At 38.4% G+C, this 13,985-nt stretch overlaps 1 protein-coding gene across 2 annotated transcripts in view; it reads right to left on the reverse strand.

The window, feature by feature from the left end:
- The window catches only part of usp2b (ubiquitin specific peptidase 2b), a 52,376-nt gene that overhangs the window by 12,501 nt on the left and 25,890 nt on the right, over positions 1-13,985 (reverse strand). The gene's annotated exons all lie outside the window — the stretch shown is intronic.

Consider the following 13,985-nt stretch of genomic DNA (forward strand, 5'->3'; position numbering starts at 1 on the left):
AGGTATTAGGTACAGCTATTGGTACCTATTAAAATGTAAGGACCATAATACACATGCAGTTAATTTGGGAAATATCTAACTTTTATGCACATTTTATTAAAGCAACTGTGCAAAATGGTCAGAGTTGGTAAGTTGCAGAGTTAAGTCATTTGGCAAAGTGGCCTATTTGATTTTAAATAACTTGCCATCAAATGTTGAAGTGAGACATTTTGAAATGTCATGCCAAATATTGGCTCATTTTGGATTTCATGAGAGCTACACATTCCAAAAAAGTTGGGACAGGTAGCAATAAGAGGCTGGAAAAGTAAAATGTACATTCAAGGAACAGCTGTACGACCAATTTGCAATTTATTGGGTCAATTGGCCATGATATAAAAATAGCCTCTCAGAGTGGCAGTGTCTCTCAGAAGTCAAGATGGGCAGAGGATCACCAATTCCCCCAATGCTGCGGCAAAAATAGGGGAGCAATATCAGAAAGTGTTTCTCAGAGAAAAAATTCAAAGATATTAAGGTCATCATCATCTACGGTGCATAATATCATCCAAAGATTCAGAGAATCTGGAACAATCTCTGTGTGTAAGGGTCAAGGCCGGAAAACCATTATGGATGCTGGTGATCTTCGGGCCCTTAGATGGCACTTTATTACATACAGGAATGCTACTGTAATGGAAATCACAACATGTGCTCAGGAATACTTCCAGAAAACACTGTCAGTGAACACAATCCACTGTGCCACTCGTCGTTGCCGGCTAAAACTCTATAGTTAAAAAAAGAAGCCATATCTAAACATGATCCAGAAGTGCAGGCATTTTCTCTGGGCCATGACTCATTTAAAATGGACTGTGGCATTCTCCTAGCCTGACAAGCCAGACCCACATCAAGATGTTTGGTCTGGAAACTCACCATAGACAGGGCTCAATCCGAGGGGCGGGATAAACGGTTGTCTTTCAAACTTCCTCTGCATGCGATCGGATTGCGCAACACCAACCAGAGCAAAAAAGCTGAAACAGAGCTTGTTGATAGATTAAACATTCACCGTATCCGGTCGGCTAAACTCTGAACACATCTTCCCTTTTTAAGAATGACTTCAGTGCCGTTCTTTGTTCTTTTCTCAGAGAAAAGCTTAACTCCAAGTCTTCCAGAATCGCAGTCAAAGCTGATTCGAAAGACTGCGCCATTCGCCAGTTTCTGTGTTTACTAGAAGCACGAAAACGCAACCCAGCTGTCGCCATTATGGCCCCGCCCGCCGACTCTATACACGATGTGATTGGCCCGTCCAGAGTGAGGGGAATACAGCTCAGAGGGGTATTGAGAGTTCCTAGACGACACTTGCGGGCAGATTAAATTTGCTGCCGCTAGGGTACGTCTAGATTTCTAGGCTAGCAGTCTCCTGCTTTAGATAGCTCAGGTGCAACAAAGTGTACAGTTAAATGTTGAAAAAGAAGCCATTCACTGTCCCTAGAATGCCTTAATGAACTGTACAGTTCGTTTCAAGGTTTCAATTTTTGCTTGTTTAAGAACTTATTTGCTATTATATTATAGTTTAGCATTTGAATATTTTGTTTATTGCAACCAAAAAATTTACTTTTCATTTGAATAAAAGAGCATTTTTTACTTAATGTGATGTAATAGAGAAAGTATTGTGTGATGTGTTTGTTGTAGTTTCATGACTCAATACTGTTACTAGCATTAGTCTAAATCTATCCTCCAGTGACCCTATTACCTCACCCTAAATTGCTCCACTCTAAAAAGCCCAGCAGACCAGTGACCCAGAAGCAACTGTATGGCGATTTGTGTGGGAACAATGGCAAAAGCCCTAGTGGTATTTCTCTAAAGCTCTTCTGAGTCTTTTCACCAGCCTATTATGTAAGCACCATCTAAAGCATGGTAGAGCTGGCCTATTCTGTGCAAATAATTGCATTCATCTTATGAAACACACTCTGATTCGAGCTTATATAAGAGCTGTTTGAAGCTGTGTGCTGAGCCTTATATTCATGCCAGCCACAATCCACATCATCATCAGTGATGGGCATGCCAAAGCATTGCCATCTCACTGCCACAACCAACAGATGTGCTTATGTGAGAGAGACACACTCAAAGTGAATTAGAGGGGCTGTCTGTTGTGTAGATATCTGAATAAAAGGCTATATAAACAAACCAGAGTGACACATGAGCACAAAAGGAGAGTGTACCTTCAGAGAGAGCCCATAATAACAACAGAGGGCATATACACGAACAGTAACTCACTTTGACTGTGACAGATTCTTATTTACTGGCTGAATCACATCTGAATCACATTAAAACATCTGTAAAACACACACACATATATGTGAGACAAATTAGTATTTGAACACCCTGCTATTTTGCAAGTTCTCCCACTTAGAAATCGTGGAGGGGTCTGAAATTGTCATCGTAGGTACATGTCCAATGTGAGAGTCATAATCTAAAAAAAAAAAAATCCAGAAATCACAGTGTATGATTTTTTAAAACAATTTATTTGTATGATACAGCTGCAAATAAGTATTATATATAACACCTGAGAAAATCAATGTTAATATTTGGTACAGTAGCCTTTTTTGTAATTACAGAGGTCAAACGTTTCCTGTAGTTTTTCTCTAGGTTTGCACAGAATGCAGGAGGGATTTTGGCCCACTCCTCCACACGTTTCTTCTCTAGATCAGTCAGGTTTCTGGCCTGTCACTGAGAAACACTGAGTTTGAGCTCCCTCCAAAGATTCTCTATTGGGTTTAGGTCTGGAGACTGGCTAGGCCACGGCAGAACCTTGATATGCTTCTTACAGAGACACTCCTTGGTTATCCTGGCTGTGTGCTTCGGTTCATTGTCATGTTGGAAGACCCAGCCTTGACCCATCTTCAAAGCTCTAAATGATGGAAGGATGTTGTTCCCCAAAATCTCACAATACATTGCCCCGGTCATCCTCTCCTTAATACAGTGCAGTCGCCCTTTCCCATGTGCAGAAAAACACCCCAAAGCATGATGCTACCACCCCCATGCTTTACAGTAGGGATGGTGTTCTTGGGATGGTACTCATCATTCTTCTTCCGCCAAACACGTTTAGTGGAATTATGATCAAAAAGTTCTATTTTGGTCTCATCTGACCACCTGACTTTCTCCCATGACTTCTCTGGATAATCCAAATGGTTATTGGCAAACTTAAGACGGGCCTGAACATGTGCTGGTTTAAGCAGGGGAACCTTCCTTGCCATGCATGACCATCAAACCAGGACGTCTTAGTGTATTACCAACAGTGACCGTGGAAATGGTGGTCCCAGCTCTTCAGGTCATTGACCAGCTCCCCTGTGTAGTTCTGGGCTGATATCTGATCTTTCTTAGGATCATTGAGACCCCACAAAATGAGATCTTGCATTGAGCCTCACTCTGAGGGAGATTGACAGTCATGTTAAGCTTCTTGCATTGTCTAATGATTGTTCCAACAGTGGACCTTTTTTCACCAAGCTGCTTGGCAATTTCCCATAGTGCCCATTTCCAGCCTTGTGGAGGTGCACAATTTTGTCTTTAAGGCTTCAACATACTCCGCAAGAACAGAGAAAAAAAATCTTGCTATATGTATTTTAGTGGTGTACAGAAAGGAAACAAGTAACACTTCCCGTGATTCCTTATTGGAAAAAAGCATTGATTGGGCAGCATTCTATCTATTATATCTGGAGTAGAGTTATGTGCTTTTTCACAAGTATATACCCTAACCTACAGAGCAGTACACATGCCATGAATGACTGGTGTTTACATAACTGAGCTAATCAGCATGCAGGGCTGTTGCACAACAGACCGCCAGTTAGACTGGCACAGAGGTCACTGCTCTCAGGGAACCAGTGGAGCCTAGCATGATGGAGGATTTAAAACCAGAATAAATGAGAATGATTGGGTGTGAGCCCTTGTCTAACATTCTTAGTAATTGACCTCTAACTTAATTATTAACTCTCAGAGGTCCTGAAGAGGGTTTAAGCAGGATAGTAGACAAAGTGTCAAGTCAGCACGGAAGAGATCTAGTGTTTGTGGTAAGATACCAGAGGACAGCAAAAAAAATCTTTTCAGTTCTGCCACCGTTCACAAGTCATATTCACACAGGTGCATGACATAAGAAAAAAATAGAAAGACTGCTTGTGTTTGAGTCTATCATTGGCAGCAGCCCTCGACGTAGACAGTGATGTCACCAGAACCACTGCAGTGACTCATTTTGAACCCGCCAGTCAAAAATAGACCAAAACATCATACTGACCTCTAAACACTTCCAACACACACAGACATATCACAACACGAAAAACATCCCACTGACCTTTAAATTATTCAAACGGTGCACTAAAACACAACAGGCTGAGCAGCAGAAGTCACTTAACAGCCTTGAATTTAATCACACTCAAACCAACCACAACACATGTCTGGTTCAGTGAGGAAAAAAGGAAAAACATTTTTAAAATATGGTTTAAAATACAAATAGTGTCAGAACTATCAATACTTTAGTATCGATCCACCCATCCCTCAAAGCCAAGGATGCAAGGACAAATTAATGCTGTTTTAATTGCGTTAAATGGGGTGAAATGCTGTTTCATGCGTACTGAGCTTTTTGCACTGTTAAACACTTGGATTCCCATCCTAAACATAGAAGAAGTTTCAAAAACTAATGTTGGACATTTGATGGAGTATTTCTGTGTCAAAAATACTCCTTCCGGTTTCTCACAAGTTTTGGAGAGTTTTTTTCGAGTATGGGTCGGCTTGACGTGAACAGAGCAGAAGGTCCTTGTATGGGCCGTACGGGCTCTTCTCCCGGTAGGTCACTGCTGTCACAGGACTTCACCAAATCATACCAAAGAAGTGTGTTTTTGCCAGAGCTGTCCCAGCGATAAAGGTTCGGTCCTGCTTTGGAAGCAGCCGGTGAGTAAAACTGCTTCAAATGTCTATGCTGTTGGCTATCGTCGCGTGAGTAAACATCAGTAAACGACACGATCGCGTGCTTCGTCATTGAAATGCGTTAACGGTTACTCCATTGTTGTTCTATGTATAACGTTACACTAGTCTGACGTGCAAAACCGCGAGTAAAGACACACAAATGTTGACAGGCAACTAAATACAGTACATACCACAGAGACGGACGTCCTGCTGTTGCTGTTTCTCCTGTTCAATTTATTTCAGCCTCCGAATCTGATTCTGGATCGATAGCCATGGGTTTCTCCACGCTTGAGGACCTCACCGCTTTGTGCGCTCGTCATTCTTTAGCTCCGTCCACATGATACGCCTCCAGGCGCTCGTTTTTTTCCGGAAAGACTCGGTACAGCCTATATTTCTTTTATAAATATAATAAAACTAAGGACTTTTCGGAGATATGAAGGATGCAATACTACTCTATAGGTACTCAAGATTGACATGATTGACTGAAACTGAGTGTTTCACCCCCCTTTAAATGTTTGCAATGTGTTAAACAGAAGAAAAAAAATATCACAAAATTGTACGTAATCATTTATTTTGACAGCCCAATTAATATTATATATTATAATACATATTTTTATAATTCAGAATCTATGTTTTTCATCTATTTTAATAGAGCTCCACTCATGATATAAAGGGAAAAAAATAAATATTGTGGCCATGAAGGAAAATTTGTGGCCACATTGTACTAATTTGTTTTATAAGGGAATAAATATTTTGGCTAAAATTTTAATTAAATAAAGAGTGGCATATTCTTATAGTATTGTATTTAGTCTTCCACATGGTATGTGCAGGGCTACGTTATTTTATGTTTTATATCTTTGTTACATTTGAAAATGTCATCCATGTTATAAAAATGTTATAGTTGTATAACCCTGAAATTTTTTACTTTATGCATCATGACCAACAAAACAGCACGTACTCTTAATGACTTTATTAACTTAATTATATATACTGTCTAGTGCATGGTTAAATAGTGCACTGGAATTCTTGGTTTTATGAAAACCCTAGCCCATTACGGAAATGTAAAATAACGCAACAAAATGTCAAACCCATGAAGTGGAAACGACTATAAAGCTGGGGGTGTTGATGAACTTGATCTACTCCATCTATGTTTTGATCATCATTCTGAATCTAATCCGGACGTAGTCTTGACACAAAGATTTTTTCCAGCTTTTTGTTTAAAATGTTGCTTTTTTTACGAAACGTTCCAGCACTCAAGTGTTGATAAAAAGAATGCATAAAGCTAGAATAAAATGTTTTAAAAGAGAAAGAATTAAAGTACAGTTAAAGGTTCAAGTGTATCAAATGAATGCCTAAATAGGGACATAGTACTTAAAGTGCAAAAATGATAAAATAATGAACAGCATGATGTAATGTATAAAGTCACTTAAACATAAAGATGTTCTGCTCACTTACAATTACACTTACAGTATAAAACGAGTAAACTAGTTCACTCAGAGTATACTGCAATGTGTAATTTCATAAACTACAAAAGGGTTACAACTATTTGAATAGTAAACTATCTGTAGACCTATAAGTTCATTTAGTTGCAGTAAAAACAAAAAAACTTTTGTAAACTAGTTGTGAACTCAGTTACAGTTAAAAGTATACTTTTATGCAGGGATGTGCAAGAGAGTTCTTCAGGGCCAGAGGCTCAAATTTAAAAAAAAAGAACAATATGTAAAAATAATTGTTATTATTGTGGATACCATTTTTTTTTGTGTCTGTGCAAGATTTCTCTTATGCTCATCAAGCCTGCATTTATTTAATTAAAAATCAAAAAATCTTGAAAAGAGTATCACAGCAGGTTATAAAAAAATTAAAGCAGCACAACTGTTTCAAACATTGACATTAAATCATCATTTTGGAATGATTTCTGAAGGATCATGTGACCAAAGGATCAAATAAATGCAGGCTTAATGAGCATAAGAGACTTCTTTCATAATGTTGCATAACTATCAAAAATGGTAATATAATTAGGTCCTTTCATGTCACCATTTCGCCAGCCTACACTTCACATAATAGGCTAGGTGCCGGTGGCACTTGGGCTTCATTAACTTTAATGGTTTTGTCAAATAGTAAATGGTGTATCAATATAAATAAAAAAAGTAACACTTTACCAATAATGCGACTTTTGGTGCTGCATGCTTTTGTACAGCGATGCAATTTGATTTATACAATTTTCAACCGATTTGTTTCAACTTGTTTTGCCAGATCATGATTGGTTGGTGTAACATTATAATACATGACAAACAGGCATTTATGAATTATGTAATATTTAAAATTATATAAAAGAGATTTTTGATTAAACCGACAGATTAGCTTTGATTATTGATGAGAGAAATTTTTGGTAGAATTTTTCCTTGTAAAGCTAGTAAAACCTGCACGTAACCCATAGCAACGCATTATGGCAACACCACAGAGCGAAGAAAAAATAAACAGACATTTTCCGACTTTTGAGCCATTCGTTACTATTGTAAACATTGTCATGTTATTATAAGTCAAATTTATTTAGTTTTATTGACCACAAATATTATCATTGATATTTGTCCGAGAGGGGAACTTTTGTTTTGATGTATTTTGAAAAAGGGCAGGGGCTCGAGCACCCAAGCTCCCCCCTCTGCAAGTGCCTGCTTTTATGCACTAAAAAGTGAGCCAGTTTAATCTATATATTCATATATATTGATACCGGTATACTTGAACTTTACTTTGAAGCGTACTTAATAAAATTAAGTTTATGTAAGGGTACACAGCTGTGTTCCCTGAGCATGTTGTGTGTCATGGTTTTGCAATGTACTGTATGCAAAATATGCACGTGTGTGTGTGTGTGTGTGTTAGGTTCCACTGACTACAGACAGGTCAAACACTGAAGGGTCCCATGCATGCCACCAAACTTGACAAAGGGCCACAACATATATCCCTATCATGCACAAACACGCATTTGCAGACGCTCACAAACACACACATTCTTAGTTTCTTCATCACTAGAAATGGTTCAAATTTCAGATGGAAATCTGACTTCTCAGAAGTTATACATAACCACAAAGTTAAACTACAATCACTGCGGCTTCTGTGTAATGAGCAACATGCACATTGGTGCTGCTGGTTAATGAATTCATAGTACCACGTATAACACATTAGGAGCATCCAAGAAAGTTAAGCCAGAACTGACCCTTCTCTCATTCTCAGAATGCATGTGACCCTTAAAGCATTCTTATTTCCAATCGGAATATCTTGCAAATGGCTTTTGGCCAAAAGTATATCATGGCAAGCTTGTTTTTACTGTTGTCCTTGTAGTCCTCTCTTGATTCCTACTCATGCATGAGTAGTGTGCTGTAAAACATGATTGGTAATTAACCAAATTAATGATGGAAAACTATTACATTTCTATTTATATCCCATATTATTCTTCGTGGCCATGGTCTTACTTTGCGGCTAGTGTTTTCTGAGTGGTTTTTAGCCTATTACTATGTGCTAGTTCTTCTGCATGGTTGTTACAGTTGGTAGTTACCGAGGTGTTCTAAATGTATTTTAGCTTGTTGCTCAGCTGCTGCTAGGGTGTTCTGGATCTGGTCAGTGGGGATGGGTAAAAAAATTCTCAATTTTAATAATTTTTATGAACCGACATCGATTCTAAAATACCAAATTATGTTTTTAGGTGATGCATGAACAAAACTCCACTAAATATTTCCAATGCTTTTCTTATCCAATAAATTACATTAAGGTTTGTGCTTGGTTACTTCAGATATGAAACAGTCTCAGCTTTCAAATTGTTAATTTTATAATTAATTTGGCACTATAGATTAACGTAGCGCATCAGTTTAAGAAAAGCGTGCATGTAAACTGATCCTCTCTTCCACTTTACTACTAGTTACAGCACAAATTAAAAAAGCATGGACATCAGAAGGTATGTTGACAGAAACTACAACTTATTAAAATGCATCACGAAATCACTCAATCTCTGTTTTAACTGTGAAGAGCACATCAAGCAAACATGCTTGAGCTTCCGTTTACCAAAGCAGGTGTTTGAGTTAATGAGCGATCGAGTCTCTTCAGGTAATTTTGGACTAAACTACTCAATTCATATGGATTTAGTTTTACGATCTCTTTATGAACTTTTTGAAGTATCAAAGGGTGAGAAAGCTCTCAGATATCATCAAAAAGATGTTTGTGTTTCAAAGATGAAAAGTCTTATGGGTTTGGGATGACATGAGGGTGAGTAATTCATGGATTTTTGGGTGAACTATCCCTATGAGTTGTCAATGTTGGCAAATAACCATGGTATAAGCGGAATAATCCACAGCTTTATTCTATGTGCAACGCACGAAGGCGGCTTTCCGCTACTTGCAAATGGAGCAATCTGATTTCACTCACTCTGCATTTTACACTGCATGCTCGCTCTCGCTCATATCCAATGTAAATCACTACTGCCATTCCCTTACGTGTATTTTGTTGAATTAGTGAAATTGTAATCGGCTTAGTGAAGTTGTCAACGATTGTGCATTCTAGTTTACTTCCTAAACAAGTGCGCACCCAAGCCCGAGTTGTCTTCATATTCATGCAAAGTTAGGTTTGCAAAGATCCAATGCAACCGAACTTGGAACACATGACGGCTTTCACATTACAATTTTTTTATGCAAACCTAGCCCTGTTTAGAACTAAACTGCTAGTGTGAAAGCACCATTTGTAGAGGGGATTTTTTTGCGACTACAATGCAGGATACACTGTTTCGCACTATGGTGGCATTTTAAGGAACTGTCTTTAAGAGCCAGTTTACTCAATTCAAAATCCAGATTCCAAAGGACCGGTAAACCAGGTGAAGTGTAAATTATGCTTGCACTATAATTTTCTTTCTGTTTGCATTTCAATAACATTTCCAGTAGCTAATGGAAATTTCGCCCCAATTTGTCATTTTTAAAACATCATCATCATTTTAAGTTGTTTCCAAAGGAAAAGAGTGAGCCAATTTGAGCTAGGTGATGGAAAATCGTTAGATTAGTCTTTTTTTGTGTTCTACATGGTGGCCTTTTGTAATGTATTAATATGATGTGAGGTCCAATTACCAGTGTGACACTAAAACAGGTAATAGTATTCATGGCTTATTACTTAACATGTCAGTGCCCATACTTTGTTACTTTAACTTGAGTGAAAAAGTGTAGTCAGTACTTCAACTTTTACCAGTCTTTTTAAACATGAGTATCTGTACTTCTACTTGAGTGAAGGATGTGTGTACATTTGCCATCTCTGAACAAATATACAGCAATCAAATACACAGGTCTGTTAAATTACCAGAAATTATTAAATATTCAGCTCGTACTCACAGCATTACATGCACAGTGACTATCAACTTCTGACTCACAGACTTATGGTGGATTTGTTGGTTGACACTGTTTTTTCCATATCTATCCCACCCTATAGCACTTATTTGTGCCATTTCAGTAACCCAGTCAGGCTTGTGACGTATTCAAAAGCCCAAACCAACATCCTGTGGTTGATGTATGTCAGTGAATGTTTCCCTATATACGACCACTCAGTTTCTGCTACGTTCTTCATTGTGGACAAAGGGGCATCACTCAATGTCAATCAAGTCCTGCCTCCTAATTTTATTTCCCTGTGGCAGTCTTTCAGTGCACTGTTGCTGAGTTAACTGAATTTGAGTGTGCTAAAAACTTTATACATCGAGTAAAGCTGGGTGAAACCGTTACACTCGTGCGGCAAAAACATAGCAGTCTTTTACTCTCTGTTTGTGGCGCTGTATCAAAGGATTTAACTCGCTTGCAAGCAGCTGGGGTGATAGAATGCATTGGTGCCTCTGCGTCTGTGTCACTAATTGTTGTGAGGCAGAAAAAGCCATGTAAATTTAGGATGTGCATTGACCTCAGAAAGCTAAATAAAGTAGTGATTGCGGACTCTTTTCCAGTGCCACAAAAAAGGTTCTACTGTTTTCTCTAACATCGACCTGACTAATGCTTACTACCAAGTGCTGCTTCATGAGGACAGTCATGACCTCAGGCCCTTTATTACTCACGGTGGACTGCCCTGTTTTTGTTGTGTTCCTTACACATTGGCTTCGGTAGCCACTGCATTTCAGAAGATGATGACCATCATTCTGACTTGGCTAGTCAGGAGTTGAAAATTACCTGGATGACATTATCATCCACGGACGTGACATGCCTATGCATGACAAAGCACTTCAAGTGGTCTTACAAGGACTAGAAGCTGCTGGCTTGCAGCTCAATAAAGACAGGTGTCGCTTTCTGCAAACCAACTTGATGTTTTTAGGTCATACTGTTTCAGCAGAGGGTCTTCTTCCTGATAAATCATGTGTACAGGTGATTCTCAGTACTCCTGCACCTTCTGATGCATCTACTTTGTACTCCTTACATGGAATTATGTTGTGGTAAAGTACGTTTATTCTTGGTTTTGCCACCTTCTTAGCTCCAGTGCGTATATGCCTACAAGATCTAAATGGATTTAGCAGGTCAAAAGAAGGCTGAACAAAGTTCAGGCCAAAGTAAAACGACTGCTAGCAAACAGCTTGGCTTTGGCATTATTTGACCCCACACTAAACACGATTGTTAATATGAACTGGCTATTAAGGCCCAAGGCTTCCTTTACTCACATTGTCAGGATTCTGTGGATTTGTTTTTGTCATCAGTCTTCAGCCATGGAAATCCACTAAGTATAGTTACTGATAATGGTGTTCAGTTTATGTCTGCTGCTTGCGCTGCTTTTGTGGAAGGCAGGAATATTTGTCAGCATCTTTCCTTTTCTACTATACCTGGCAGCTGGTGCTGTAGAGAGGTTCAACGGTGTGTTCAAACTCACTGTCCAAATGGCCATCTAGTAACATGGAAACCTGTGGTAACTGACTTCTAGCAGGTGTACCAGGTGTACCATGTCACTACACATGCTGCTGTTTGTGGGTAAAATTGTGTTGGGACTACTATTTTGATGATGGAGTTTGTAAATCATGTTAGCCTGACATCGTCATACTCAATTGGAGGATTAGAACAAATTAAACAAAGTGCCTTTGATGAAGTGGATGTTTATGTTACTGTTTATCATCTGTCCATCATCGTCTAAAGCCCACCCTGACAATTTGATTGGTCCGAACAGTTTCTGTTCGGGCATAATTACTCCTCTATGGTAGCCTTACAAGCCAGACCAACATCAAGATGTTTGGTCAATCAATCAATCAATCAATCAATCAATCAATCAATCAATCAATCAATCAATCAATCAATCAATCAATCAACTTTATTTATATAGCGCTTTTACAATGATGATTGTTTCAAAGCAGCTTTACAGTGTTAAACAGGACAATATTGCAATAAAATTTGCTTTGGCTAGTTTGATTTAGATAGTTTATAGAATTAAATATGACCTAATTAATACATTTAATTTGTATATTTAGTTGAATAACTTTGATCATAATTTTAGTGTCCCCAACTGAGCAAACCAAGCCAAAGGCGACAGTGGCAAGGAAACAAAACTCCATCAGGGCATGATGGAGAAAAATAAACCTTGGGAGAAACCAGACTCAGTCAGGGTGCCAGTTCTCCTCTGGCCTATCAACAAACAGTGTATAATTATTACTCTGCCAACCCTGCAAGTCATAAATAACATTAGATATTGACATTTTCAGATCAGTAACACAAAATTCCTTCATATTTAAACAGTACATTGTGCCCTATTTTTACAGACTTGTTTTTACAGTGTAGCCACAGATTACTTAATAACCAGTATTCACAATACTCTAAATAATAGATATAGATAATAAGATATACATGTTTTCAAATGTCAATCAACAGCAAGTGGGCGGTGCTTGGTGCTGATTGGATAACCTTTTCAGATTGATAACTTTTTTCTGTCTGGGTCTGGCAAGGGGAAATATGGGAATTGATTGGAAATGAATATGGCGGTAGGTAGCCTAGAAATCTAGACGCACCCTAGCGGCAGCAAATCTAATCTGCCGCGAGTATCGCCTAGCAACTCTCAATACACTTTCCACGTAGACAATGAAAAAGACGCATTGGGATTGGTATTTAGAGACATTCTAAACTCTAAAAGTTAGACAACACGTATCGGGACCCACTCATCGCCTTAATCATACTTTAGATCTAATAATGTCACATGGAATAAATGTTGATACTGTTAAAATTCTGCAGCAGAGCGATGACATCTCAGATCATTACCTAATATCATGTATACTTAATTTACCTAAGGCTGCAAAGCCATCCCCTCGCTTCAAATATGGCAGGACGATAACCGCTGCGACTAAAGATTGCTTTGTACATAATCTTCCTCATCAGTTCCATCTCCTCAGCATTACAGATAGCGAAGATGAACTTGATGCTGCAACCGAAACTATTGACTCTCTCCTTACTAGCACTTTAGACATAGTTGCTCCCCAGCGCTTAAAGAAGATTAAAGCAAATTATCCAACGCCGTGGTACAACGAGCACACTCGGGCCCTTAAAACAGCAGCCAGAAAAATGGAGCGCAGCTGGAAGAAAACAAAACTAGAGGTTTTTCGCAATTTGTGGAAAGAGAGCATGATTGCATACAGAAAGGCCATAAAAACTGCTAGATCTGCTTATTTCTCATCTCTTTTAGAAGAAAACAAACACAACCCTAAGTATTTATTCGATACAGTGGCTAAATTATCAAAAAATAAAGCTTCAGCTTCTGATGTTTGTAAACAACATAATTTCATAAAGCAGTAATGACTTTATGAACTTCTTTACTAGTAAGATTGATAATATTAGGAATAAAATTATAACCATGCAGCCGTCTATTACAGTATCACTTCAGACAGAGCACTGCAGGGTCACTGAGGAAAAATTACACTCATTCACTGCTATAGGAGGAGAAGAATTGGCTAAACTTGTAAAATCATCAAAATCAACAACATGTATGCTTGACCCTATACCGACTAGGCTATTAAAAGAGATACTTCCAGAGGTCATAGATCCTCTGCTTAATATCATTAATTCATCTTTGACATTAGGATATGT

Source organism: Pseudorasbora parva, chromosome 3 (genome assembly GCF_024679245.1).
Source record: "Pseudorasbora parva isolate DD20220531a chromosome 3, ASM2467924v1, whole genome shotgun sequence".
NCBI lineage: Eukaryota > Metazoa > Chordata > Actinopteri > Cypriniformes > Gobionidae > Pseudorasbora > Pseudorasbora parva.